This window comes from Schistocerca nitens, chromosome 12 (assembly GCF_023898315.1).
Source record: "Schistocerca nitens isolate TAMUIC-IGC-003100 chromosome 12, iqSchNite1.1, whole genome shotgun sequence".
NCBI classification, from domain to species: Eukaryota; Metazoa; Arthropoda; class Insecta; order Orthoptera; family Acrididae; genus Schistocerca; species Schistocerca nitens.
Genome location: NC_064625.1, coordinates 164,678,309 through 164,706,213, shown reverse-complemented (window position 1 = coordinate 164,706,213; position 27,905 = coordinate 164,678,309).

Below are 27,905 nucleotides of genomic sequence, written 5' to 3'. Positions count from 1 at the left end.
TTTGGTGGAAATGACACACCACCACCAGCATGATGTCCATAAGATGGGAGGGGGGGAAGTGGAAGAGGACAAGTTGTTATTCTACTGGTATGTACTCAGGCATTATAGTGTTTTAAAGACTGTTCGTTCTCGTTCAAATAAAATTGTAGCATTTTATTTCCAAGGTGTGGTAAATCTTTGTTTTCTCACGGCAGCGTGATCGCATTATAAGTCTGCAATTTTTATTTGCCCATCAAGTGGGCCTTTGGTGGAAATGACACACCACCACCAGCATGATGTCCATAAGATGGGAGGGGGGGAAGTGGAAGAGGACAAGTTGTTATTCTACTGGTATGTACTCAGGCATTATAGTGTTTTAAAGACTGTTCGTTCTCGTTCAAATAAAATTGTAGCATTTTATTTCCAAGGTGTGGTAAATCTTTGTTTTCTCACGGCAGCGTGATCGCATTATAAGTCTGCAATTTTTATTTGCCCATCAAGTGGGCCTTTGGTGGAAATGACACACCACCACCAGCATGATGTCCATAAGATGGGAGGGGGGGAAGTGGAAGAGGACAAGTTGTTATTCTACTGGTATGTACTCAGGCATTATAGTGTTTTAAAGACTGTTCGTTCTCGTTCAAATAAAATTGTAGCATTTTATTTCCAAGGTGTGGTAAATCTTTGTTTTCTCACGGCAGCGTGATCGCATTATAAGTCTGCAATTTTTATTTGCCCATCAAGTGGGCCTTTGGTGGAAATGACACACCACCACCAGCATGATGTCCATAAGATGGGAGGGGGGGAAGTGGAAGAGGACAAGTTGTTATTCTACTGGTATGTACTCAGGCATTATAGTGTTTTAAAGACTGTTCGTTCTCGTTCAAATAAAATTGTAGCATTTTATTTCCAAGGTGTGGTAAATCTTTGTTTTCTCACGGCAGCGTGATCGCATTATAAGTCTGCAATTTTTATTTGCCCATCAAGTGGGCCTTTGGTGGAAATGACACACCACCACCAGCATGATGTCCATAAGATGGGAGGGGGGGAAGTGGAAGAGGACAAGTTGTTATTCTACTGGTATGTACTCAGGCATTATAGTGTTTTAAAGACTGTTCGTTCTCATTCAAATAAAATTGTAGCATTTTATTTCCAAGGTGTGGTAAATCTTTGTTTTCTCACGGCAGCGTGATCGCATTATAAGTCTGCAATTTTTATTTGCCCATCAAGTGGGCCTTTGGTGGAAATGACACACCACCACCAGCATGATGTCCATAAGATGGGAGGGGGGGAAGTGGAAGAGGACAAGTTGTTATTCTACTGGTATGTACTCAGGCATTATAGTGTTTTAAAGACTGTTCGTTCTCGTTCAAATAAAATTGTAGCATTTTATTTCCAAGGTGTGGTAAATCTTTGTTTTCTCACGGCAGCGTGATCGCATTATAAGTCTGCAATTTTTATTTGCCCATCAAGTGGGCCTTTGGTGGAAATGACACACCACCACCAGCATGATGTCCATAAGATGGGAGGGGGGGAAGTGGAAGAGGACAAGTTGTTATTCTACTGGTATGTACTCAGGCATTATAGTGTTTTAAAGACTGTTCGTTCTCGTTCAAATAAAATTGTAGCATTTTATTTCCAAGGTGTGGTAAATCTTTGTTTTCTCACGGCAGCGTGATCGCATTATAAGTCTGCAATTTTTATTTGCCCATCAAGTGGGCCTTTGGTGGAAATGACACACCACCACCAGCATGATGTCCATAAGATGGGAGGGGGGGAAGTGGAAGAGGACAAGTTGTTATTCTACTGGTATGTACTCAGGCATTATAGTGTTTTAAAGACTGTTCGTTCTCGTTCAAATAAAATTGTAGCATTTTATTTCCAAGGTGTGGTAAATCTTTGTTTTCTCACGGCAGCGTGATCGCATTATAAGTCTGCAATTTTTATTTGCCCATCAAGTGGGCCTTTGGTGGAAATGACACACCACCACCAGCATGATGTCCATAAGATGGGAGGGGGGGAAGTGGAAGAGGACAAGTTGTTATTCTACTGGTATGTACTCAGGCATTATAGTGTTTTAAAGACTGTTCATTCTCGTTCAAATAAAATTGTAGCATTTTATTTCCAAGGTGTGGTAAATCTTTGTTTTCTCACGGCAGCGTGATCGCATTATAAGTCTGCAATTTTTATTTGCCCATCAAGTGGGCCTTTGGTGGAAATGACACACCACCACCAGCATGATGTCCATAAGATGGGAGGGGGGGAAGTGGAAGAGGACAAGTTGTTATTCTACTGGTATGTACTCAGGCATTATAGTGTTTTAAAGACTGTTCGTTCTCGTTCAAATAAAATTGTAGCATTTTATTTCCAAGGTGTGGTAAATCTTTGTTTTCTCACGGCAGCGTGATCGCATTATAAGTCTGCAATTTTTATTTGCCCATCAAGTGGGCCTTTGGTGGAAATGACACACCACCACCAGCATGATGTCCATAAGATGGGAGGGGGGGAAGTGGAAGAGGACAAGTTGTTATTCTACTGGTATGTACTCAGGCATTATAGTGTTTTAATGACTGTTCATTCTCGTTCAAATAAAATTGTAGCATTTTATTTCCAAGGTGTGGTAAATCTTTGTTTTCTCACGGCAGCGTGATCGCATTATAAGTCTGCAATTTTTATTTGCCCATCAAGTGGGCCTTTGGTGGAAATGACACACCACCACCAGCATGATGTCCATAAGATGGGAGGGGGGGAAGTGGAAGAGGACAAGTTGTTATTCTACTGGTATGTACTCAGGCATTATAGTGTTTTAAAGACTGTTCGTTCTCGTTCAAATAAAATTGTAGCATTTTATTTCCAAGGTGTGGTAAATCTTTGTTTTCTCACGGCAGCGTGATCGCATTATAAGTCTGCAATTTTTATTTGCCCATCAAGTGGGCCTTTGGTGGAAATGACACACCACCACCAGCATGATGTCCATAAGATGGGAGGGGGGGAAGTGGAAGAGGACAAGTTGTTATTCTACTGGTATGTACTCAGGCATTATAGTGTTTTAAAGACTGTTCGTTCTCGTTCAAATAAAATTGTAGCATTTTATTTCCAAGGTGTGGTAAATCTTTGTTTTCTCACGGCAGCGTGATCGCATTATAAGTCTGCAATTTTTATTTGCCCATCAAGTGGGCCTTTGGTGGAAATGACACACCACCACCAGCATGATGTCCATAAGATGGGAGGGGGGGAAGTGGATGAGGACAAGTTGTTATTCTACTGGTATGTACTCAGGCATTATAGTGTTTTAAAGACTGTTCGTTCTCGTTCAAATAAAATTGTAGCATTTTATTTCCAAGGTGTGGTAAATCTTTGTTTTCTCACGGCAGCGTGATCGCATTATAAGTCTGCAATTTTTATTTGCCCATCAAGTGGGCCTTTGGTGGAAATGACACACCACCACCAGCATGATGTCCATAAGATGGGTGGGGGGGAAGTGGAAGAGGACAAGTTGTTATTCTACTGGTATGTACTCAGGCATTATAGTGTTTTAAAGACTGTTCATTCTCGTTCAAATAAAATTGTAGCATTTTATTTCCAAGGTGTGGTAAATCTTTGTTTTCTCATGGCAGGGTGATCGCATTATAAGTCTGCAATTTTTATTTGCCCATCAAGTGGGCCTTTGGTGGAAATGACACACCACCACCAGCATGATGTCCATAAGATGGGTGGGGGGGAAGTGGAAGAGGGCAAGTTGTTATTCTACTGGTATGTACTCAGGCATTATAGTGTTTTAAAGACTGTTCGTTCTCGTTCAAATAAAATTGTAGCATTTTATTTCCAAGGTGTGGTAAATCTTTGTTTTCTCACGGCAGCGTGATCGCATTATAAGTCTGCAATTTTTATTTGCCCATCAAGTGGGCCTTTGGTGGAAATGACACACCACCACCAGCATGATGTCCATAAGATGGGAGGGGGGGAAGTGGAAGAGGACAAGTTGTTATTCTACTGGTATGTACTCAGGCATTATAGTGTTTTAAAGACTGTTCGTTCTCGTTCAAATAAAATTGTAGCATTTTATTTCCAAGGTGTGGTAAATCTTTGTTTTCTCACGGCAGCGTGATCGCATTATAAGTCTGCAATTTTTATTTGCCCATCAAGTGGGCCTTTGGTGGAAATGACACACCACCACCAGCATGATGTCCATAAGATGGGAGGGGGGGAAGTGGAAGAGGACAAGTTGTTATTCTACTGGTATGTACTCAGGCATTATAGTGTTTTAAAGACTGTTCATTCTCGTTCAAATAAAATTGTAGCATTTTATTTCCAAGGTGTGGTAAATCTTTGTTTTCTCACGGCAGCGTGATCGCATTATAAGTCTGCAATTTTTATTTGCCCATCAAGTGGGCCTTTGGTGGAAATGACACACCACCACCAGCATGATGTCCATAAGATGGGAGGGGGGGAAGTGGAAGAGGACAAGTTGTTATTCTACTGGTATGTACTCAGGCATTATAGTGTTTTAAAGACTGTTCGTTCTCGTTCAAATAAAATTGTAGCATTTTATTTCCAAGGTGTGGTAAATCTTTGTTTTCTCACGGCAGCGTGATCGCATTATAAGTCTGCAATTTTTATTTGCCCATCAAGTGGGCCTTTGGTGGAAATGACACACCACCACCAGCATGATGTCCATAAGATGGGAGGGGGGGAAGTGGAAGAGGACAAGTTGTTATTCTACTGGTATGTACTCAGGCATTATAGTGTTTTAAAGACTGTTCATTCTCGTTCAAATAAAATTGTAGCATTTTATTTCCAAGGTGTGGTAAATCTTTGTTTTCTCACGGCAGCGTTATCGCATTATAAGTCTGCAATTTTTATTTGCCCATCAAGTGGGCCTTTGGTGGAAATGACACACCACCACCAGCATGATGTCCATAAGATGGGAGGGGGGGAAGTGGAAGAGGACAAGTTGTTATTCTACTGGTATGTACTCAGGCATTATAGTGTTTTAAAGACTGTTCGTTCTCGTTCAAATAAAATTGTAGCATTTTATTTCCAAGGTGTGGTAAATCTTTGTTTTCTCACGGCAGCGTGATCGCATTATAAGTCTGCAATTTTTATTTGCCCATCAAGTGGGCCTTTGGTGGAAATGACACACCACCACCAGCATGATGTCCATAAGATGGGAGGGGGGGAAGTGGAAGAGGACAAGTTGTTATTCTACTGGTATGTATTCAGGCATTATAGTGTTTTAAAGACTGTTCGTTCTCGTTCAAATAAAATTGTAGCATTTTATTTCCAAGGTGTGGTAAATCTTTGTTTTCTCACGGCAGCGTGATCGCATTATAAGTCTGCAATTTTTATTTGCCCATCAAGTGGGCCTTTGGTGGAAATGACACACCACCACCAGCATGATGTCCATAAGATGGGAGGGGGGGAAGTGGAAGAGGACAAGTTGTTATTCTACTGGTATGTACTCAGGCATTATAGTGTTTTAAAGACTGTTCGTTCTCGTTCAAATAAAATTGTAGCATTTTATTTCCAAGGTGTGGTAAAACTTTGTTTTCTCACGGCAGCGTGATCGCATTATAAGTCTGCAATTTTTATTTGCCCATCAAGTGGGCCTTTGGTGGAAATGACACACCACCACCAGCATGATGTCCATAAGATGGGAGGGGGGGAAGTGGAAGAGGACAAGTTGTTATTCTACTGGTATGTACTCAGGCATTATAGTGTTTTAAAGACTGTTCGTTCTCGTTCAAATAAAATTGTAGCATTTTATTTCCAAGGTGTGGTAAATCTTTGTTTTCTCACGGCAGCGTGATCGCATTATAAGTCTGCAATTTTTATTTGCCCATCAAGTGGGCCTTTGGTGGAAATGACACACCACCACCAGCATGATGTCCATAAGATGGGAGGGGGGGAAGTGGAAGAGGACAAGTTGTTATTCTACTGGTATGTACTCAGGCATTATAGTGTTTTAAAGACTGTTCGTTCTCGTTCAAATAAAATTGTAGCATTTTATTTCCAAGGTGTGGTAAATCTTTGTTTTCTCACGGCAGCGTGATCGCATTATAAGTCTGCAATTTTTATTTGCCCATCAAGTGGGCCTTTGGTGGAAATGACACACCACCACCAGCATGATGTCCATAAGATGGGAGGGGGGGAAGTGGAAGAGGACAAGTTGTTATTCTACTGGTATGTACTCAGGCATTATAGTGTTTTAAAGACTGTTCGTTCTCGTTCAAATAAAATTGTAGCATTTTATTTCCAAGGTGTGGTAAATCTTTGTTTTCTCACGGCAGCGTGATCGCATTATAAGTCTGCAATTTTTATTTGCCCATCAAGTGGGCCTTTGGTGGAAATGACACACCACCACCAGCATGATGTCCATAAGATGGGAGGGGGGGAAGTGGAAGAGGACAAGTTGTTATTCTACTGGTATGTACTCAGGCATTATAGTGTTTTAAAGACTGTTCGTTCTCGTTCAAATAAAATTGTAGCATTTTATTTCCAAGGTGTGGTAAATCTTTGTTTTCTCACGGCAGCGTGATCGCATTATAAGTCTGCAATTTTTATTTGCCCATCAAGTGGGCCTTTGGTGGAAATGACACACCACCACCAGCATGATGTCCATAAGATGGGTGGGGGGGAAGTGGAAGAGGACAAGTTGTTATTCTACTGGTATGTACTCAGGCATTATAGTGTTTTAAAGACTGTTCGTTCTCGTTCAAATAAAATTGTAGCATTTTATTTCCAAGGTGTGGTAAATCTTTGTTTTCTCACGGCAGCGTGATCGCATTATAAGTCTGCAATTTTTATTTGCCCATCAAGTGGGCCTTTGGTGGAAATGACACACCACCACCAGCATGATGTCCATAAGATGGGAGGGGGGGAAGTGGAAGAGGACAAGTTGTTATTCTACTGGTATGTACTCAGGCATTATAGTGTTTTAAAGACTGTTCGTTCTCGTTCAAATAAAATTGTAGCATTTTATTTCCAAGGTGTGGTAAATCTTTGTTTTCTCACGGCAGCGTGATCGCATTATAAGTCTGCAATTTTTATTTGCCCATCAAGTGGGCCTTTGGTGGAAATGACACACCACCACCAGCATGATGTCCATAAGATGGGAGGGGGGGAAGTGGAAGAGGACAAGTTGTTATTCTACTGGTATGTACTCAGGCATTATAGTGTTTTAAAGACTGTTCGTTCTCGTTCAAATAAAATTGTAGCATTTTATTTCCAAGGTGTGGTAAATCTTTGTTTTCTCACGGCAGCGTGATCGCATTATAAGTCTGCAATTTTTATTTGCCCATCAAGTGGGCCTTTGGTGGAAATGACACACCACCACCAGCATGATGTCCATAAGATGGGTGGGGGGGAAGTGGAAGAGGACAAGTTGTTATTCTACTGGTATGTACTCAGGCATTATAGTGTTTTAAAGACTGTTCATTCTCGTTCAAATAAAATTGTAGCATTTTATTTCCAAGGTGTGGTAAATCTTTGTTTTCTCACGGCAGCGTGATCGCATTATAAGTCTGCAATTTTTATTTGCCCATCAAGTGGGCCTTTGGTGGAAATGACACACCACCACCAGCATGATGTCCATAAGATGGGAGGGGGGGAAGTGGAAGAGGACAAGTTGTTATTCTACTGGTATGTACTCAGGCATTATAGTGTTTTAAAGACTGTTCGTTCTCGTTCAAATAAAATTGTAGCATTTTATTTCCAAGGTGTGGTAAATCTTTGTTTTCTCACGGCAGCGTGATCGCATTATAAGTCTGCAATTTTTATTTGCCCATCAAGTGGGCCTTTGGTGGAAATGACACACCACCACCAGCATGATGTCCATAAGATGGGAGGGGGGGAAGTGGAAGAGGACAAGTTGTTATTCTACTGGTATGTACTCAGGCATTATAGTGTTTTAAAGACTGTTCATTCTCGTTCAAATAAAATTGTAGCATTTTATTTCCAAGGTGTGGTAAATCTTTGTTTTCTCACGGCAGCGTGATCGCATTATAAGTCTGCAATTTTTATTTGCCCATCAAGTGGGCCTTTGGTGGAAATGACACACCACCACCAGCATGATGTCCATAAGATGGGAGGGGGGGAAGTGGAAGAGGACAAGTTGTTATTCTACTGGTATGTACTCAGGCATTATAGTGTTTTAAAGACTGTTCGTTCTCGTTCAAATAAAATTGTAGCATTTTATTTCCAAGGTGTGGTAAATCTTTGTTTTCTCACGGCAGCGTGATCGCATTATAAGTCTGCAATTTTTATTTGCCCATCAAGTGGGCCTTTGGTGGAAATGACACACCACCACCAGCGTGATGTCCATAAGATGGGAGGGGGGGAAGTGGAAGAGGACAAGTTGTTATTCTACTGGTATGTACTCAGGCATTATAGTGTTTTAAAGACTGTTCGTTCTCGTTCAAATAAAATTGTAGCATTTTATTTCCAAGGTGTGGTAAATCTTTGTTTTCTCACGGCAGCGTGATCGCATTATAAGTCTGCAATTTTTATTTGCCCATCAAGTGGGCCTTTGGTGGAAATGACACACCACCACCAGCATGATGTCCATAAGATGGGAGGGGGGGAAGTGGAAGAGGACAAGTTGTTATTCTACTGGTATGTACTCAGGCATTATAGTGTTTTAAAGACTGTTCGTTCTCGTTCAAATAAAATTGTAGCATTTTATTTCCAAGGTGTGGTAAATCTTTGTTTTCTCACGGCAGCGTGATCGCATTATAAGTCTGCAATTTTTATTTGCCCATCAAGTGGGCCTTTGGTGGAAATGACACACCACCACCAGCATGATGTCCATAAGATGGGAGGGGGGGAAGTGGAAGAGGACAAGTTGTTATTCTACTGGTATGTACTCAGGCATTATAGTGTTTTAAAGACTGTTCGTTCTCGTTCAAATAAAATTGTAGCATTTTATTTCCAAGGTGTGGTAAATCTTTGTTTTCTCACGGCAGCGTGATCGCATTATAAGTCTGCAATTTTTATTTGCCCATCAAGTGGGCCTTTGGTGGAAATGACACACCACCACCAGCATGATGTCCATAAGATGGGAGGGGGGGAAGTGGAAGAGGACAAGTTGTTATTCTACTGGTATGTACTCAGGCATTATAGTGTTTTAAAGACTGTTCGTTCTCGTTCAAATAAAATTGTAGCATTTTATTTCCAAGGTGTGGTAAATCTTTGTTTTCTCACGGCAGCGTGATCGCATTATAAGTCTGCAATTTTTATTTGCCCATCAAGTGGGCCTTTGGTGGAAATGACACACCACCACCAGCATGATGTCCATAAGATGGGAGGGGGGGAAGTGGAAGAGGACAAGTTGTTATTCTACTGGTATGTACTCAGGCATTATAGTGTTTTAAAGACTGTTCGTTCTCGTTCAAATAAAATTGTAGCATTTTATTTCCAAGGTGTGGTAAATCTTTGTTTTCTCACGGCAGCGTGATCGCATTATAAGTCTGCAATTTTTATTTGCCCATCAAGTGGGCCTTTGGTGGAAATGACACACCACCACCAGCATGATGTCCATAAGATGGGAGGGGGGGAAGTGGAAGAGGACAAGTTGTTATTCTACTGGTATGTACTCAGGCATTATAGTGTTTTAAAGACTGTTCGTTCTCGTTCAAATAAAATTGTAGCATTTTATTTCCAAGGTGTGGTAAATCTTTGTTTTCTCACGGCAGCGTGATCGCATTATAAGTCTGCAATTTTTATTTGCCCATCAAGTGGGCCTTTGGTGGAAATGACACACCACCACCAGCATGATGTCCATAAGATGGGAGGGGGGGAAGTGGAAGAGGACAAGTTGTTATTCTACTGGTATGTACTCAGGCATTATAGTGTTTTAAAGACTGTTCGTTCTCGTTCAAATAAAATTGTAGCATTTTATTTCCAAGGTGTGGTAAATCTTTGTTTTCTCACGGCAGCGTGATCGCATTATAAGTCTGCAATTTTTATTTGCCCATCAAGTGGGCCTTTGGTGGAAATGACACACCACCACCAGCATGATGTCCATAAGATGGGAGGGGGGGAAGTGGAAGAGGACAAGTTGTTATTCTACTGGTATGTACTCAGGCATTATAGTGTTTTAAAGACTGTTCGTTCTCGTTCAAATAAAATTGTAGCATTTTATTTCCAAGGTGTGGTAAATCTTTGTTTTCTCACGGCAGCGTGATCGCATTATAAGTCTGCAATTTTTATTTGCCCATCAAGTGGGCCTTTGGTGGAAATGACACACCACCACCAGCATGATGTCCATAAGATGGGAGGGGGGGAAGTGGAAGAGGACAAGTTGTTATTCTACTGGTATGTACTCAGGCATTATAGTGTTTTAAAGACTGTTCGTTCTCGTTCAAATAAAATTGTAGCATTTTATTTCCAAGGTGTGGTAAATCTTTGTTTTCTCACGGCAGCGTGATCGCATTATAAGTCTGCAATTTTTATTTGCCCATCAAGTGGGCCTTTGGTGGAAATGACACACCACCACCAGCATGATGTCCATAAGATGGGAGGGGGGGAAGTGGAAGAGGACAAGTTGTTATTCTACTGGTATGTACTCAGGCATTATAGTGTTTTAAAGACTGTTCGTTCTCGTTCAAATAAAATTGTAGCATTTTATTTCCAAGGTGTGGTAAATCTTTGTTTTCTCACGGCAGCGTGATCGCATTATAAGTCTGCAATTTTTATTTGCCCATCAAGTGGGCCTTTGGTGGAAATGACACACCACCACCAGCATGATGTCCATAAGATGGGAGGGGGGGAAGTGGAAGAGGACAAGTTGTTATTCTACTGGTATGTACTCAGGCATTATAGTGTTTTAAAGACTGTTCGTTCTCGTTCAAATAAAATTGTAGCATTTTATTTCCAAGGTGTGGTAAATCTTTGTTTTCTCACGGCAGCGTGATCGCATTATAAGTCTGCAATTTTTATTTGCCCATCAAGTGGGCCTTTGGTGGAAATGACACACCACCACCAGCATGATGTCCATAAGATGGGAGGGGGGGAAGTGGAAGAGGACAAGTTGTTATTCTACTGGTATGTACTCAGGCATTATAGTGTTTTAAAGACTGTTCGTTCTCGTTCAAATAAAATTGTAGCATTTTATTTCCAAGGTGTGGTAAATCTTTGTTTTCTCACGGCAGCGTGATCGCATTATAAGTCTGCAATTTTTATTTGCCCATCAAGTGGGCCTTTGGTGGAAATGACACACCACCACCAGCATGATGTCCATAAGATGGGAGGGGGGGAAGTGGAAGAGGACAAGTTGTTATTCTACTGGTATGTACTCAGGCATTATAGTGTTTTAAAGACTGTTCGTTCTCGTTCAAATAAAATTGTAGCATTTTATTTCCAAGGTGTGGTAAATCTTTGTTTTCTCACGGCAGCGTGATCGCATTATAAGTCTGCAATTTTTATTTGCCCATCAAGTGGGCCTTTGGTGGAAATGACACACCACCACCAGCATGATGTCCATAAGATGGGAGGGGGGGAAGTGGAAGAGGACAAGTTGTTATTCTACTGGTATGTACTCAGGCATTATAGTGTTTTAAAGACTGTTCGTTCTCGTTCAAATAAAATTGTAGCATTTTATTTCCAAGGTGTGGTAAATCTTTGTTTTCTCACGGCAGCGTGATCGCATTATAAGTCTGCAATTTTTATTTGCCCATCAAGTGGGCCTTTGGTGGAAATGACACACCACCACCAGCATGATGTCCATAAGATGGGAGGGGGGGAAGTGGAAGAGGACAAGTTGTTATTCTACTGGTATGTACTCAGGCATTATAGTGTTTTAAAGACTGTTCGTTCTCGTTCAAATAAAATTGTAGCATTTTATTTCCAAGGTGTGGTAAATCTTTGTTTTCTCACGGCAGCGTGATCGCATTATAAGTCTGCAATTTTTATTTGCCCATCAAGTGGGCCTTTGGTGGAAATGACACACCACCACCAGCATGATGTCCATAAGATGGGAGGGGGGGAAGTGGAAGAGGACAAGTTGTTATTCTACTGGTATGTACTCAGGCATTATAGTGTTTTAAAGACTGTTCGTTCTCGTTCAAATAAAATTGTAGCATTTTATTTCCAAGGTGTGGTAAATCTTTGTTTTCTCACGGCAGCGTGATCGCATTATAAGTCTGCAATTTTTATTTGCCCATCAAGTGGGCCTTTGGTGGAAATGACACACCACCACCAGCATGATGTCCATAAGATGGGAGGGGGGGAAGTGGAAGAGGACAAGTTGTTATTCTACTGGTATGTACTCAGGCATTATAGTGTTTTAAAGACTGTTCGTTCTCGTTCAAATAAAATTGTAGCATTTTATTTCCAAGGTGTGGTAAATCTTTGTTTTCTCACGGCAGCGTGATCGCATTATAAGTCTGCAATTTTTATTTGCCCATCAAGTGGGCCTTTGGTGGAAATGACACACCACCACCAGCATGATGTCCATAAGATGGGAGGGGGGCAAGTGGAAGAGGACAAGTTGTTATTCTACTGGTATGTACTCAGGCATTATAGTGTTTTAAAGACTGTTCGTTCTCGTTCAAATAAAATTGTAGCATTTTATTTCCAAGGTGTGGTAAATCTTTGTTTTCTCATGGCAGGGTGATCGCATTGTAAGTCTGCAATTTTTATTTGCCCATCAAGTGGGCCTTTGGTGGAAATGACACACCACCACCAGCATGATGTCCATAAGATGGGAGGGGGGGAAGTGGAAGAGGACAAGTTGTTATTCTACTGGTATGTACTCAGGCATTATAGTGTTTTAAAGACTGTTCGTTCTCGTTCAAATAAAATTGTAGCAATTTATTTCCAAGGTGTGGTAAATCTTTGTTTTCTCACGGCAGCGTGATCGCATTATAAGTCTGCAATTTTTATTTGCCCATCAAGTGGGCCTTTGGTGGAAATGACACACCACCACCAGCATGATGTCCATAAGATGGGAGGGGGGGAAGTGGAAGAGGACAAGTTGTTATTCTACTGGTATGTACTCAGGCATTATAGTGTTTTAAAGACTGTTCGTTCTCGTTCAAATAAAATTGTAGCATTTTATTTCCAAGGTGTGGTAAATCTTTGTTTTCTCACGGCAGCGTGATCGCATTATAAGTCTGCAATTTTTATTTGCCCATCAAGTGGGCCTTTGGTGGAAATGACACACCACCACCAGCATGATGTCCATAAGATGGGAGGGGGGGAAGTGGAAGAGGACAAGTTGTTATTCTACTGGTATGTACTCAGGCATTATAGTGTTTTAAAGACTGTTCGTTCTCGTTCAAATAAAATTGTAGCATTTTATTTCCAAGGTGTGGTAAATCTTTGTTTTCTCACGGCAGCGTGATCGCATTATAAGTCTGCAATTTTTATTTGCCCATCAAGTGGGCCTTTGGTGGAAATGACACACCACCACCAGCATGATGTCCATAAGATGGGAGGGGGGGAAGTGGAAGAGGACAAGTTGTTATTCTACTGGTATGTACTCAGGCATTATAGTGTTTTAAAGACTGTTCGTTCTCGTTCAAATAAAATTGTAGCATTTTATTTCCAAGGTGTGGTAAATCTTTGTTTTCTCACGGCAGCGTGATCGCATTATAAGTCTGCAATTTTTATTTGCCCATCAAGTGGGCCTTTGGTGGAAATGACACACCACCACCAGCATGATGTCCATAAGATGGGAGGGGGGGAAGTGGAAGAGGACAAGTTGTTATTCTACTGGTATGTACTCAGGCATTATAGTGTTTTAAAGACTGTTCGTTCTCGTTCAAATAAAATTGTAGCATTTTATTTCCAAGGTGTGGTAAATCTTTGTTTTCTCACGGCAGCGTGATCGCATTATAAGTCTGCAATTTTTATTTGCCCATCAAGTGGGCCTTTGGTGGAAATGACACACCACCACCAGCATGATGTCCATAAGATGGGAGGGGGGGAAGTGGAAGAGGACAAGTTGTTATTCTACTGGTATGTACTCAGGCATTATAGTGTTTTAAAGACTGTTCGTTCTCGTTCAAATAAAATTGTAGCATTTTATTTCCAAGGTGTGGTAAATCTTTGTTTTCTCACGGCAGCGTGATCGCATTATAAGTCTGCAATTTTTATTTGCCCATCAAGTGGGCCTTTGGTGGAAATGACACACCACCACCAGCATGATGTCCATAAGATGGGAGGGGGGGAAGTGGAAGAGGACAAGTTGTTATTCTACTGGTATGTACTCAGGCATTATAGTGTTTTAAAGACTGTTCGTTCTCGTTCAAATAAAATTGTAGCATTTTATTTCCAAGGTGTGGTAAATCTTTGTTTTCTCACGGCAGCGTGATCGCATTATAAGTCTGCAATTTTTATTTGCCCATCAAGTGGGCCTTTGGTGGAAATGACACACCACCACCAGCATGATGTCCATAAGATGGGAGGGGGGGAAGTGGAAGAGGACAAGTTGTTATTCTACTGGTATGTACTCAGGCATTATAGTGTTTTAAAGACTGTTCGTTCTCGTTCAAATAAAATTGTAGCATTTTATTTCCAAGGTGTGGTAAATCTTTGTTTTCTCACGGCAGCGTGATCGCATTATAAGACTGCAATTTTTATTTGCCCATCAAGTGGGCCTTTGGTGGAAATGACACACCACCACCAGCATGATGTCCATAAGATGGGAGGGGGGGAAGTGGAAGAGGACAAGTTGTTATTCTACTGGTATGTACTCAGGCATTATAGTGTTTTAAAGACTGTTCGTTCTCGTTCAAATAAAATTGTAGCATTTTATTTCCAAGGTGTGGTAAATCTTTGTTTTCTCACGGCAGCGTGATCGCATTATAAGTCTGCAATTTTTATTTGCCCATCAAGTGGGCCTTTGGTGGAAATGACACACCACCACCAGCATGATGTCCATAAGATGGGTGGGGGGGAAGTGGAAGAGGACAAGTTGTTATTCTACTGGTATGTACTCAGGCATTATAGTGTTTTAAAGACTGTTCGTTCTCGTTCAAATAAAATTGTAGCATTTTATTTCCAAGGTGTGGTAAATCTTTGTTTTCTCACGGCAGCGTGATCGCATTATAAGTCTGCAATTTTTATTTGCCCATCAAGTGGGCCTTTGGTGGAAATGACACACCACCACCAGCATGATGTCCATAAGATGGGAGGGGGGGAAGTGGAAGAGGACAAGTTGTTATTCTACTGGTATGTACTCAGGCATTATAGTGTTTTAAAGACTGTTCGTTCTCGTTCAAATAAAATTGTAGCATTTTATTTCCAAGGTGTGGTAAATCTTTGTTTTCTCACGGCAGCGTGATCGCATTATAAGTCTGCAATTTTTATTTGCCCATCAAGTGGGCCTTTGGTGGAAATGACACACCACCACCAGCATGATGTCCATAAGATGGGTGGGGGGGAGGTGGAAGAGGACAAGTTGTTATTCTACTGGTATGTACTCAGGCATTATAGTGTTTTAAAGACTGTTCGTTCTCGTTCAAATAAAATTGTAGCATTTTATTTCCAAGGTGTGGTAAATCTTTGTTTTCTCATGGCAGGGTGATCGCATTATAAGTCTGCAATTTTTATTTGCCCATAAAGTGGGCCTTTGGTGGAAATGACACACCACCACCAGCATGATGTCCATAAGATGGGTGGGGGGGGAAGTGGAAGAGGGCAAGTTGTTATTCTACTGGTATGTACTCAGGCATTATAGTGTTTTAAAGATTGTTTGTTCAAGTTCATAAAAAATTGTAGCATTTTATTTCCAAGGTGTGGTAAATCTTTGTTTTCTCACGGCAGCGTGATCGCATTATAAGTCTGCAATTTTTATTTGCCCATCAAGTGGGCCTTTGGTGGAAATGACACACCACCACCAGCATGATGTCCATAAGATGGGAGGGGGGGAAGTGGAAGAGGACAAGTTGTTATTCTACTGGTATGTACTCAGGCATTATAGTGTTTTAAAGACTGTTCGTTCTCGTTCAAATAAAATTGTAGCATTTTATTTCCAAGGTGTGGTAAATCTTTGTTTTCTCACGGCAGCGTGATCGCATTATAAGTCTGCAATTTTTATTTGCCCATCAAGTGGGCCTTTGGTGGAAGTGACACACCACCACCAGCATGATGTCCATAAGATGGGAGGGGGGGAAGTGGAAGAGGACAAGTTGTTATTCTACTGGTATGTACTCAGGCATTATAGTGTTTTAAAGACTGTTCGTTCTCGTTCAAATAAAATTGTAGCATTTTATTTCCAAGGTGTGGTAAATCTTTGTTTTCTCACGGCAGCGTGATCGCATTATAAGTCTGCAATTTTTATTTGCCCATCAAGTGGGCCTTTGGTGGAAATGACACACCACCACCAGCATGATGTCCATAAGATGGGAGGGGGGGAAGTGGAAGAGGACAAGTTGTTATTCTACTGGTATGTACTCAGGCATTATAGTGTTTTAAAGACTGTTCGTTCTCGTTCAAATAAAATTGTAGCATTTTATTTCCAAGGTGTGGTAAATCTTTGTTTTCTCACGGCAGCGTGATCGCCTTATAAGTCTGCAATTTTTATTTGCCCATCAAGTGGGCCTTTGGTGGAAATGACACACCACCACCAGCATGATGTCCATAAGATGGGAGGGGGGGAAGTGGAAGAGGACAAGTTGTTATTCTACTGGTATGTACTCAGGCATTATAGTGTTTTAAAGACTGTTCGTTCTCGTTCAAATAAAATTGTAGCATTTTATTTCCAAGGTGTGGTAAATCTTTGTTTTCTCACGGCAGCGTGATCGCATTATAAGTCTGCAATTTTTATTTGCCCATCAAGTGGGCCTTTGGTGGAAATGACACACCACCACCAGCATGATGTCCATAAGATGGGAGGGGGGGAAGTGGAAGAGGACAAGTTGTTATTCTACTGGTATGTACTCAGGCATTATAGTGTTTTAAAGACTGTTAGTTCTCGTTCAAATAAAATTGTAGCATTTTATTTCCAAGGTGTAGTAAATCTTTGTTTTCTCACGGCAGCGTGATCGCATTATAAGTCTGCAATTTTTATTTGCCCATCAAGTGGGCCTTTGGTGGAAATGACACACCACCACCAGCATGATGTCCATAAGATGGGAGGGGGGGAAGTGGAAGAGGACAAGTTGTTATTCTACTGGTATGTACTCAGGCATTATAGTGTTTTAAAGACTGTTCGTTCTCGTTCAAATAAAATTGTAGCATTTTATTTCCAAGGTGTGGTAAATCTTTGTTTTCTCACGGCAGCGTGATCGCATTATAAGTCTGCAATTTTTATTTGCCCATCAAGTGGGCCTTTGGTGGAAATGACACACCACCACCAGCATGATGTCCATAAGATGGGAGGGGGGGAAGTGGAAGAGGACAAGTTGTTATTCTACTGGTATGTACTCAGGCATTATAGTGTTTTAAAGACTGTTCGTTCTCGTTCAAATAAAATTGTAGCATTTTATTTCCAAGGTGTGGTAAATCTTTGTTTTCTCACGGCAGCGTGATCGCATTATAAGTCTGCAATTTTTATTTGCCCATCAAGTGGGCCTTTGGTGGAAATGACACACCACCACCAGCATGATGTCCATAAGATGGGAGGGGGGGAAGTGGAAGAGGACAAGTTGTTATTCTACTGGTATGTACTCAGGCATTATAGTGTTTTAAAGACTGTTCGTTCTCATTCAAATAAAATTGTAGCATTTTATTTCCAAGGTGTGGTAAATCTTTGTTTTCTCACGGCAGCGTGATCGCATTATAAGTCTGCAATTTTTATTTGCCCATCAAGTGGGCCTTTGGTGGAAATTTATTTATTTATCTTACAGCTCGAAACATTTATTTAACATGCATGGGCAATGTTATAATAATTACATTCAGATTATTGATACACAATATAAATAGATTACATGCTACTAAGTAAAATATCATTGAAGTATATTTAATATAGCATTCCTGAGGTCAAATCATGTCATCACCATACTGTATGGGCACTTCAATACAAGCCATTTTTTTAACTCGTTTTTAAAAATTCTACCAGAAAGCTGTTTCAGGTTGTTTGGCAGAGAATTATAAAATATTGCTCCCTTAATGAATGGGGTATTTGTTGTTAGATTCAATCTTCTGCTCACCATATGAAAGTCTGATTTTTGTCTTGTATTGTAATCATGGATTTCCATATTCCTGTTTGTCACTTTTTTGTCTTTTTTCACTAATAATATTGATTGGAACATATATACTGCATAGATAGTCATAATATTAAACTTAATAAACAGGTTTTTACATGAAGTTCTGGGTCTTACTTTTGCCATAGTTCTTATTACTCTTTTCTGCAATACAAATACCCTTTTTATATTGTATTGGCTACACCCACCCCACAATACAATTCCATAAGATAGATGGGGATACACCAACCCAAAATACGCTATTTTTATTGCTTCGATATCTAAATATTGAACTAATCTCCTTAGTAAATACAGACTAGATGTTATTTTACCACAGACATGATCTATTTGCTGATTCCACGAAAGTCTGTCATCTATATATATCCCCAGAAATTTACATTCTGAACAGGTATTTTCCTGAATGTCCTCATTTAGAACAGTATTTTTATTTGAACTACTTGTCTTAAAATAAATTAAATTAGTTTTGTTAATATTGACCCTCAGGTTTTCTTTTTCAAAATGTGTTTGGGCTTTTTCAACAAAATTCTGTACCACTGAATTTAGGTCATCATTACTACGTGCCCAGCAAACCCCAGAGGTGTCATCAGCATACATAGTAATATGATGACTGGTGTCTAATACTTTTGGGAAATCATTCACGTAGCAAATAAACAAGAAGGGGCCCAAGATAGAGCCTTGTGGCACACCAAAATTTATGTTCCTTATCTTTGATCTTCTTTTTGCAATTACCTCTCCATTATCATACACAACTTCTGTGCATTGTTGTCTATCTTTAAGGTAAGATTCTATTAAAAGCAACAGTTTCCCACTGACACCATTATAAGCAAGTTTACTTAAAAGAGCGCCATGATGGACTCTGTCAAACGCTTTGGAAAGATCTAAAAACACTCCTGCCGTTTCGTAACCCTCGTTTATTTTCTCCATCAGACAGTGTACAAACTGTACTGCTGCAGATATGGTGCTCCGACCACTTCTAAAGCCGTGTTGGAAATCTCCTATTAAGTTATTCATATTATAGTGCTCAATTAGGATTTCTAGCATTATTTTTTCAATTAATTTACCAAACACTGACGTTAAGGCAACTGGTCTGTAGTTCTGTGGTTGTTTTCTTTCCCCTTTTTTATATAAAGGTTTAACTAAAGCAAGTTTCAGTTTCTTCGGAAACACACCTTCTTCAAGTACACAATTTATTAGATGGACTAACGGTCTGGCTAACTCACCCTTGCATTTTTTCAGTAGAAAAGGAGAGAATTCATCCCATCCAGCTGATCTTTTATTTTTTAGGTTGTCAATTAGCTCTGTTACGTCCTTGATGGTTACTGTAGGTAGCATACACACCACCACCAGCATGATGTCCATAAGATGGGTGGGGGGGAAGTGGAAGAGGACAAGTTGTTATTCTACTGGTATGTACTCAGGCATTATAGTGTTTTAAAGACTGTTCGTTCTCGTTCAAATAAAATTGTAGCATTTTATTTCCAAGGTGTGGTAAATCTTTGTTTTCTCACGGCAGCGTGATCGCATTATAAGTCTGCAATTTTTATTTGCCCATCAAGTGGGCCTTTGGTGGAAATGACACACCACCACCAGCATGATGTCCATAAGATGGGAGGGGGGGAAGTGGAAGAGGACAAGTTGTTATTCTACTGGTATGTACTCAGGCATTATAGTGTTTTAAAGACTGTTCGTTCTCGTTCAAATAAAATTGTAGCATTTTATTTCCAAGGTGTGGTAAATCTTTGTTTTCTCACGGCAGCGTGATCGCATTATAAGTCTGCAATTTTTATTTGCCCATCAAGTGGGCCTTTGGTGGAAATGACACACCACCACCAGCATGATGTCCATAAGATGGGAGGGGGGGAAGTGGAAGAGGACAAGTTGTTATTCTACTGGTATGTACTCAGGCATTATAGTGATTTAAAGACTGTTCGTTTTCGTTCAAATAAAATTGTAGCATTTTATTTCCAAGGTGTGGTAAATCTTTGTTTTCTCACGGCAGCGTGATCGCATTATAAGTCTGCATTTTTTATTTGCCCATCAAGTGGGCCTTTGGTGGAAATGACACACCACCACCAGCATGATGTCCATAAGATGGGAGGGGGGGAAGTGGAAGAGGACAAGTTGTTATTCTACTGGTATGTACTCAGGCATTATAGTGTTTTAAAGACTGTTCGTTCTCGTTCAAATAAAATTGTAGCATTTTATTTCCAAGGTGTGGTAAATCTTTGTTTTCTCACGGCAGCGTGATCGCATTATAAGTCTGCAATTTTTATTTGCCCATCAAGTGGGCCTTTGGTGGAAATGACACACCACCACCAGCATGATGTCCATAAGATGGGAGGGGGGGAAGTGGAAGAGGACAAGTTGTTATTCTACTGGTATGTACTCAGGCATTATAGTGTTTTAAAGACTGTTCGTTCTCGTTCAAATAAAATTGTAGCATTTTATTTCCAAGGTGTGGTAAATCTTTGTTTTCTCACGGCAGCGTGATCGCATTATAAGTCTGCAATTTTTATTTGCCCATCAAGTGGGCCTTTGGTGGAAATGACACACCACCACCAGCATGATGTCCATAAGATGGGAGGGGGGGAAGTGGAAGAGGACAAGTTGTTATTCTACTGGTATGTACTCAGGCATTATAGTGTTTTAAAGACTGTTCGTTCTCGTTCAAATAAAATTGTAGCATTTTATTTCCAAGGTGTGGTAAATCTTTGTTTTCTCACGGCAGCGTGATCGCATTATAAGTCTGCAATTTTTATTTGCCCATCAAGTGGGCCTTTGGTGGAAATGACACACCACCACCAGCATGATGTCCATAAGATGGGAGGGGGGGAAGTGGAAGAGGACAAGTTGTTATTCTACTGGTATGTACTCAGGCATTATAGAGTTTTAAAGACTGTTCGTTCTCGTTCAAATAAAATTGTAGCATTTTATTTCCAAGGTGTGGTAAATCTTTGTTTTCTCACGGCAGCGTGATCGCATTATAAGTCTGCAATTTTTATTTGCCCATCAAGTGGGCCTTTGGTGGAAATGACACACCACCACCAGCATGATGTCCATAAGATGGGAGGGGGGGAAGTGGAAGAGGACAAGTTGTTATTCTACTGGTATGTACTCAGGCATTATAGTGTTTTAAAGACTGTTCGTTCTCGTTCAAATAAAATTGTAGCATTTTATTTCCAAGGTGTGGTAAATCTTTGTTTTCTCACGGCAGCGTGATCGCATTATAAGTCTGCAATTTTTATTTGCCCATCAAGTGGGCCTTTGGTGGAAATGACACACCACCACCAGCATGATGTCCATAAGATGGGAGGGAGGGAAGTGGAAGAGGACAAGTTGTTATTCTACTGGTATGTACTCAGGCATTATAGTGTTTTAAAGACTGTTCGTTCTCGTTCAAATAAAATTGTAGCATTTTATTTCCAAGGTGTGGTAAATCTTTGTTTTCTCACGGCAGCGTGATCGCATTATAAGTCTGCAATTTTTATTTGCCCATCAAGTGGGCCTTTGGTGGAAATGACACACCACCACCAGCATGATGTCCATAAGATGGGTGGGGGGGGAAGTGGAAGAGGACAAGTTGTTATTCTACTGGTATGTACTCAGGCATTATAGTGTTTTAAAGACTGTTCGTTCTCGTTCAAATAAAATTGTAGCATTTTATTTCCAAGGTGTGGTAAATCTTTGTTTTCTCACGGCAGCGTGATCGCATTATAAGTCTGCAATTTTTATTTGCCCATCAAGTGGGCCTTTGGTGGAAATGACACACCACCACCAGCATGATGTCCATAAGATGGGAGGGGGGGGAAGTGGAAGAGGACAAGTTGTTATTCTACTGGTATGTACTCAGGCATTATAGTGTTTTAAAGACTGTTCGTTCTCGTTCAAATAAAATTGTAGCATTTTATTTCCAAGGTGTGGTAAATCTTTGTTTTCTCACGGCAGCGTGATCGCATTATAAGTCTGCATTTTTTATTTGCCCATCAAGTGGGCCTTTGGTGGAAATGACACACCACCACCAGCATGATGTCCATAAGATGGGAGGGGGGGAAGTGGAAGAGGACAAGTTGTTATTCTACTGGTATGTACTCAGGCATTATAGTGTTTTAAAGACTGTTCGTTCTCGTTCAAATAAAATTGTAGCATTTTATTTCCAAGGTGTGGTAAATCTTTGTTTTCTCACGGCAGCGTGATCGCATTATAAGTCTGCAATTTTTATTTGCCCATCAAGTGGGCCTTTGGTGGAAATGACACACCACCACCAGCATGATGTCCATAAGATGGGAGGGGGGGAAGTGGAAGAGGACAAGTTGTTATTCTACTGGTATGTACTCAGGCATTATAGTGTTTTAAAGACTGTTCGTTCTCGTTCAAATAAAATTGTAGCATTTTATTTCCAAGGTGTGGTAAATCTTTGTTTTCTCACGGCAGCGTGATCGCATTATAAGTCTGCAATTTTTATTTGCCCATCAAGTGGGCCTTTGGTGGAAATGACACACCACCACCAGCATGATGTCCATAAGATGGGTGGGGGGGAAGTGGAAGAGGACAAGTTGTTATTCTACTGGTATGTACTCAGGCATTATAGTGTTTTAAAGACTGTTCGTTCTCGTTCAAATAAAATTGTAGCATTTTATTTCCAAGGTGTGGTAAATCTTTGTTTTCTCACGGCAGCGTGATCGCATTATAAGTCTGCAATTTTTATTTGCCCATCAAGTGGGCCTTTGGTGGAAATGACACACCACCACCAGCATGATGTCCATAAGATGGGAGGGGGGGAAGTGGAAGAGGACAAGTTGTTATTCTACTGGTATGTACTCAGGCATTATAGTGTTTTAAAGACTGTTCGTTCTCGTTCAAATAAAATTGTAGCATTTTATTTCCAAGGTGTGGTAAATCTTTGTTTTCTCACGGCAGCGTGATCGCATTATAAGTCTGCAATTTTTATTTGCCCATCAAGTGGGCCTTTGGTGGAAATGACACACCACCACCAGCATGATGTCCATAAGATGGGAGGGGGGGAAGTGGAAGAGGACAAGTTGTTATTCTACTGGTATGTACTCAGGCATTATAGTGTTTTAAAGACTGTTCGTTCTCGTTCAAATAAAATTGTAGCATTTTATTTCCAAGGTGTGGTAAATCTTTGTTTTCTCACGGCAGCGTGATCGCATTATAAGTCTGCAATTTTTATTTGCCCATCAAGTGGGCCTTTGGTGGAAATGACACACCACCACCAGCATGATGTCCATAAGATGGGAGGGGGGGAAGTGGAAGAGGACAAGTTGTTATTCTACTGGTATGTACTCAGGCATTATAGTGTTTTAAAGACTGTTCGTTCTCGTTCAAATAAAATTGTAGCATTTTATTTCCAAGGTGTGGTAAATCTTTGTTTTCTCACGGCAGCGTGATCGCATTATAAGTCTGCAATTTTTATTTGCCCATCAAGTGGGCCTTTGGTGGAAATGACACACCACCACCAGCATGATGTCCATAAGATGGGAGGGGGGGAAGTGGAAGAGGACAAGTTGTTATTCTACTGGTATGTACTCAGGCATTATAGTGTTTTAAAGACTGTTCGTTCTCGTTCAAATAAAATTGTAGCATTTTATTTCCAAGGTGTGGTAAATCTTTGTTTTCTCACGGCAGCGTGATCGCATTATAAGTCTGCAATTTTTATTTGCCCATCAAGTGGGCCTTTGGTGGAAATGACACACCACCACCAGCATGATGTCCATAAGATGGGAGGGGGGGAAGTGGAAGAGGACAAGTTGTTATTCTACTGGTATGTACTCAGGCATTATAGTGTTTTAAAGACTGTTCGTTCTCGTTCAAATAAAATTGTAGCATTTTATTTCCAAGGTGTGGTAAATCTTTGTTTTCTCACGGCAGCGTGATCGCATTATAAGTCTGCAATTTTTATTTGCCCATCAAGTGGGCCTTTGGTGGAAATGACACACCACCACCAGCATGATGTCCATAAGATGGGAGGGGGGGAAGTGGAAGAGGACAAGTTGTTATTCTACTGGTATGTACTCAGGCATTATAGTGTTTTAAAGACTGTTCGTTCTCGTTCAAATAAAATTGTAGCATTTTATTTCCAAGGTGTGGTAAATCTTTGTTTTCTCACGGCAGCGTGATCGCATTATAAGTCTGCAATTTTTATTTGCCCATCAAGTGGGCCTTTGGTGGAAATGACACACCACCACCAGCATGATGTCCATAAGATGGGTGGGGGGGAAGTGGAAGAGGACAAGTTGTTATTCTACTGGTATGTACTCAGGCATTATAGTGTTTTAAAGACTGTTCGTTCTCGTTCAAATAAAATTGTAGCATTTTATTTCCAAGGTGTGGTAAATCTTTGTTTTCTCACGGCAGCGTGATCGCATTATAAGTCTGCAATTTTTATTTGTCCATCAAGTGGGCCTTTGGTGGAAATGACACACCACCACCAGCATGATGTCCATAAGATGGGAGGGGGGGAAGTGGAAGAGGACAAGTTGTTATGCTACTGGTAGGTATTAAGGCATTATAGTGTTTTAAAGACTGTTCGTTCTCGTTCAAATAAAATTGTAGCATTTTATTTCCAAGGTGTGGTAAATCTTTGTTTTCTCACGGCAGCGTGATCGCATTATAAGTCTGCAATTTTTATTTGTCCATCAAGTGGGCCTTTGGTGGAAATGACACACCACCACCAGCATGATGTCCATAAGATGGGAGGGGGGGAAGTGGAAGAGGACAAGTTGTTATGCTAGTGGTAGGTATTCAGGCATTATAGTGTTTATAAATTGTTCGTTCAAGTTCATATAAGAATGTAGCATTTTATTTCCAAGGTGTGGTAAATCTTTGTTTTCACATGGCAGGGTGATCATATTACAAGGCAGCAATTTTTATTTGCCAATCAAGTGGGCCTTTGGTGGATATGACACACCACCACCAGCATGATGTCCATAAGAGGGCGGGGAGTGGAAGAGGACAAGTTGTTATTCTACTGGTATGTACTCAGGCATTATAGTGTTTTAAAGATTGTTCGTTCAAGTTCATATAAGAACGTAGCATTTTATGTCCAAGATGTAGAAAATCTTTGTTTTCTCATGGGAAGGTAATCGCATTACAAGGCTGCAATTTTTATTTGCCAATCAAGTGGGCTTTTGGTGGAAATGACACACCACCAGTAGCATGATGTCCATAAGTGGGCGGGGGGGGGGGGGGGGGGGGGAAGTTGAAAAGGACAAATTGTTATTCTACTGGTATGTACTGAGGCTTTATAGTGTTTTAAAGATTGTTCATTCTAGTCCATATCAGAACGTAGCATTTTATTTCCAAGGTGTAGTAAATCTTTGTTTTCTCACGGCAGGGTTATCGCATTACAAGGCAGCAATTTTTATTTGCCCATCACGTGGGCTTTTGTTGGAAATGACACATCACCAGCAGCATTATGTCCGCGAAAGGGGGGGGGGGCAGTGGAAGAGAACAAGTTGTTATTCTACTGGTATGTACTCAGGCTCTATAGTGTTTTAAAGATTCTTCGTTCAAGTCATATAAGAACGTAGCATTTTATTTCCAAGGTGTAGTAAATCTTTGTTTTCTCATAGCAGATTGATCGCATTACAAGGCTGCCATTTTTGTTTGCCCATCAAGTGGGCTTTGGGTTGAAATGACACACCACCAGCAGCATGATGTACATAAGAGGGTTGGGGGTGGGGGGGTAGTGGAAGAGGACAAATTGTTATTCTGCTGATATGTACTCGTGCTTTATAGTGTTTTAAAGATTGTCTACATCTACATCTACATCTACATTTATACTCCGCAAGCCACCCAATGGTGTGTGGCGGAGGGCACTTTTACATGCCACTGTCATTACCTCCCTTTCCTGTTCCAGTCGCGTATGGTTCGCGGGAAGAACGACTGTCTGAAAGCCTCCGTGCGCGCTCTAATCTCTCTAATTTTACATTCGTGATCTCCTCGGGAGGTATAAGTAGGGGGAAGCAATATATTCGATACCTCATCCAGAAACGCACCCTCTCGAAACCTGGCGAGCAAGCTACACCGCGATGCAGAGCGCCTCTCTTGCAGAGTCTGCCACTTGAGTTTATTAAACATCTCCGTAACGCTATTACGGTTACCAAATAACCCTGTGATGAAACGCGCCGCTCTTCTTTGGATCTTCTCTATCTCCTCTGTCTACCCGATCTGGTACGGATCCCACACTGATTAGCAATACTCAAGTATAGGTCGAACGAGTGTTTTGTAAGCCACCTCCTTTGTTGATGGACTACATTTTCTAAGGACACTCCCAATGAATCTCAACCTGGTACCCGCCTTACCAACAATTAATTTTATATGATCATTCCACTTCAAATCGTTCCGCACGCATACTCCCAGATATTTTACAGTAGTAACTGCTACCAGTGTTTGTCCCGCTATCATATAATCATACAATAAAGGATCCTTCTTTCTATGTATTCGCAATACATTACATTTGTCTATGTTAAGGGACAGTTGCCACTCCCTGCACCAAGTGCCTATCCGCTGCAGATCTTCCTGCATTTCGCTACAATTTTCTAATGCTGCAACTTCTCTGTATACTGCAGCATCATCCGCGAAAAGCCGCATGGAACTTCCGACACTATCTACTAGGTCATTTATATATATTGTGATAAGCAATGGTCCCATAACACTCCCCTGTGGCACGCCAGAGGTTACTTTATCGTCTGTAGACGATTGATAACAACATGCTGTGTTCTGTTTGCTAAAAAGTCTTCAATCCAGCCACACAGCTGGTCTGATATTCCGTAGGCTCTTACTTTATCAGGCGACAGTGCGGAACTGTATCGAACACCTTCCGGAAATCAAGAAAAATAGCATCTACCTGGGAGACTGTATCTAATATTTTCTGGGTCTCATGAACAAATAACGCGAGTTGGGTCTCACACGATCGCTGTTTCCGGAATCCATTTTGATTCCTACATAGTAGATTCTGGGTTTCCAAAAATGACATGATACTCGAGCAAAAAACATGTTCTAAAATTCTACAACAGATCGACGTCAGAGATATAGGTCTATAGTTTTGTGCATCTGCTCGACGACCCTTCTTGAAGACTGGGACTACCTGTGCTCTTTTCCAATCATTTGGAACCCTCCGTTCCTCTAGAGACTTGCGGTACACGGCTGTTAGAATGGGGGCAAGTTCTTTCGCGTACTCTGTGTAGAATCGAATTGGTATCCCGTCAGGTCCAGTGGACTTTCCTCTGTTGAGTGATTCCCGTTGCTTTTCTATTCCTTGGATACTTATTTCGATGTCAGCCATTTTTCCGTTTGTGCGAGGATTTAGAGAAGGAACTGCAGTGCGGTCTTCCTCTGTGAAACAGCTTTGGAAAAAGGTGTTTAGTATTTCAGCTTTACATGTGTCATCCTCTGTTTCAATGCCATCATCATCCCGGAGTGTCTGGATATGCTGTTTCGAACCACTTACTGATTTAACGTAAGACCAGAACTTCCTAGGATTTTCTGTCAAGTCGGTACATAGAATTTTACTTTCGAATTCACTGAACGCTTCTCGCATAGCCCTCCTTACGCTAACTTTGACATCGCTTAGCTTCTGTTTGTCTGAGCGGTTTTGGCTGTGTTTAAACTTGGAGTGAAGCTCTCTTTGCTTTCGCAGTAGTTTCCTAACTTCGTTGTTGTACCACAGTGGGTTTTTCCCGTCCCTCACAGTTTTACTCGGCACGTGCCTGTCTAAAACGCATTTTTTGATTGCCTTGAACTTTTTCCATAAAC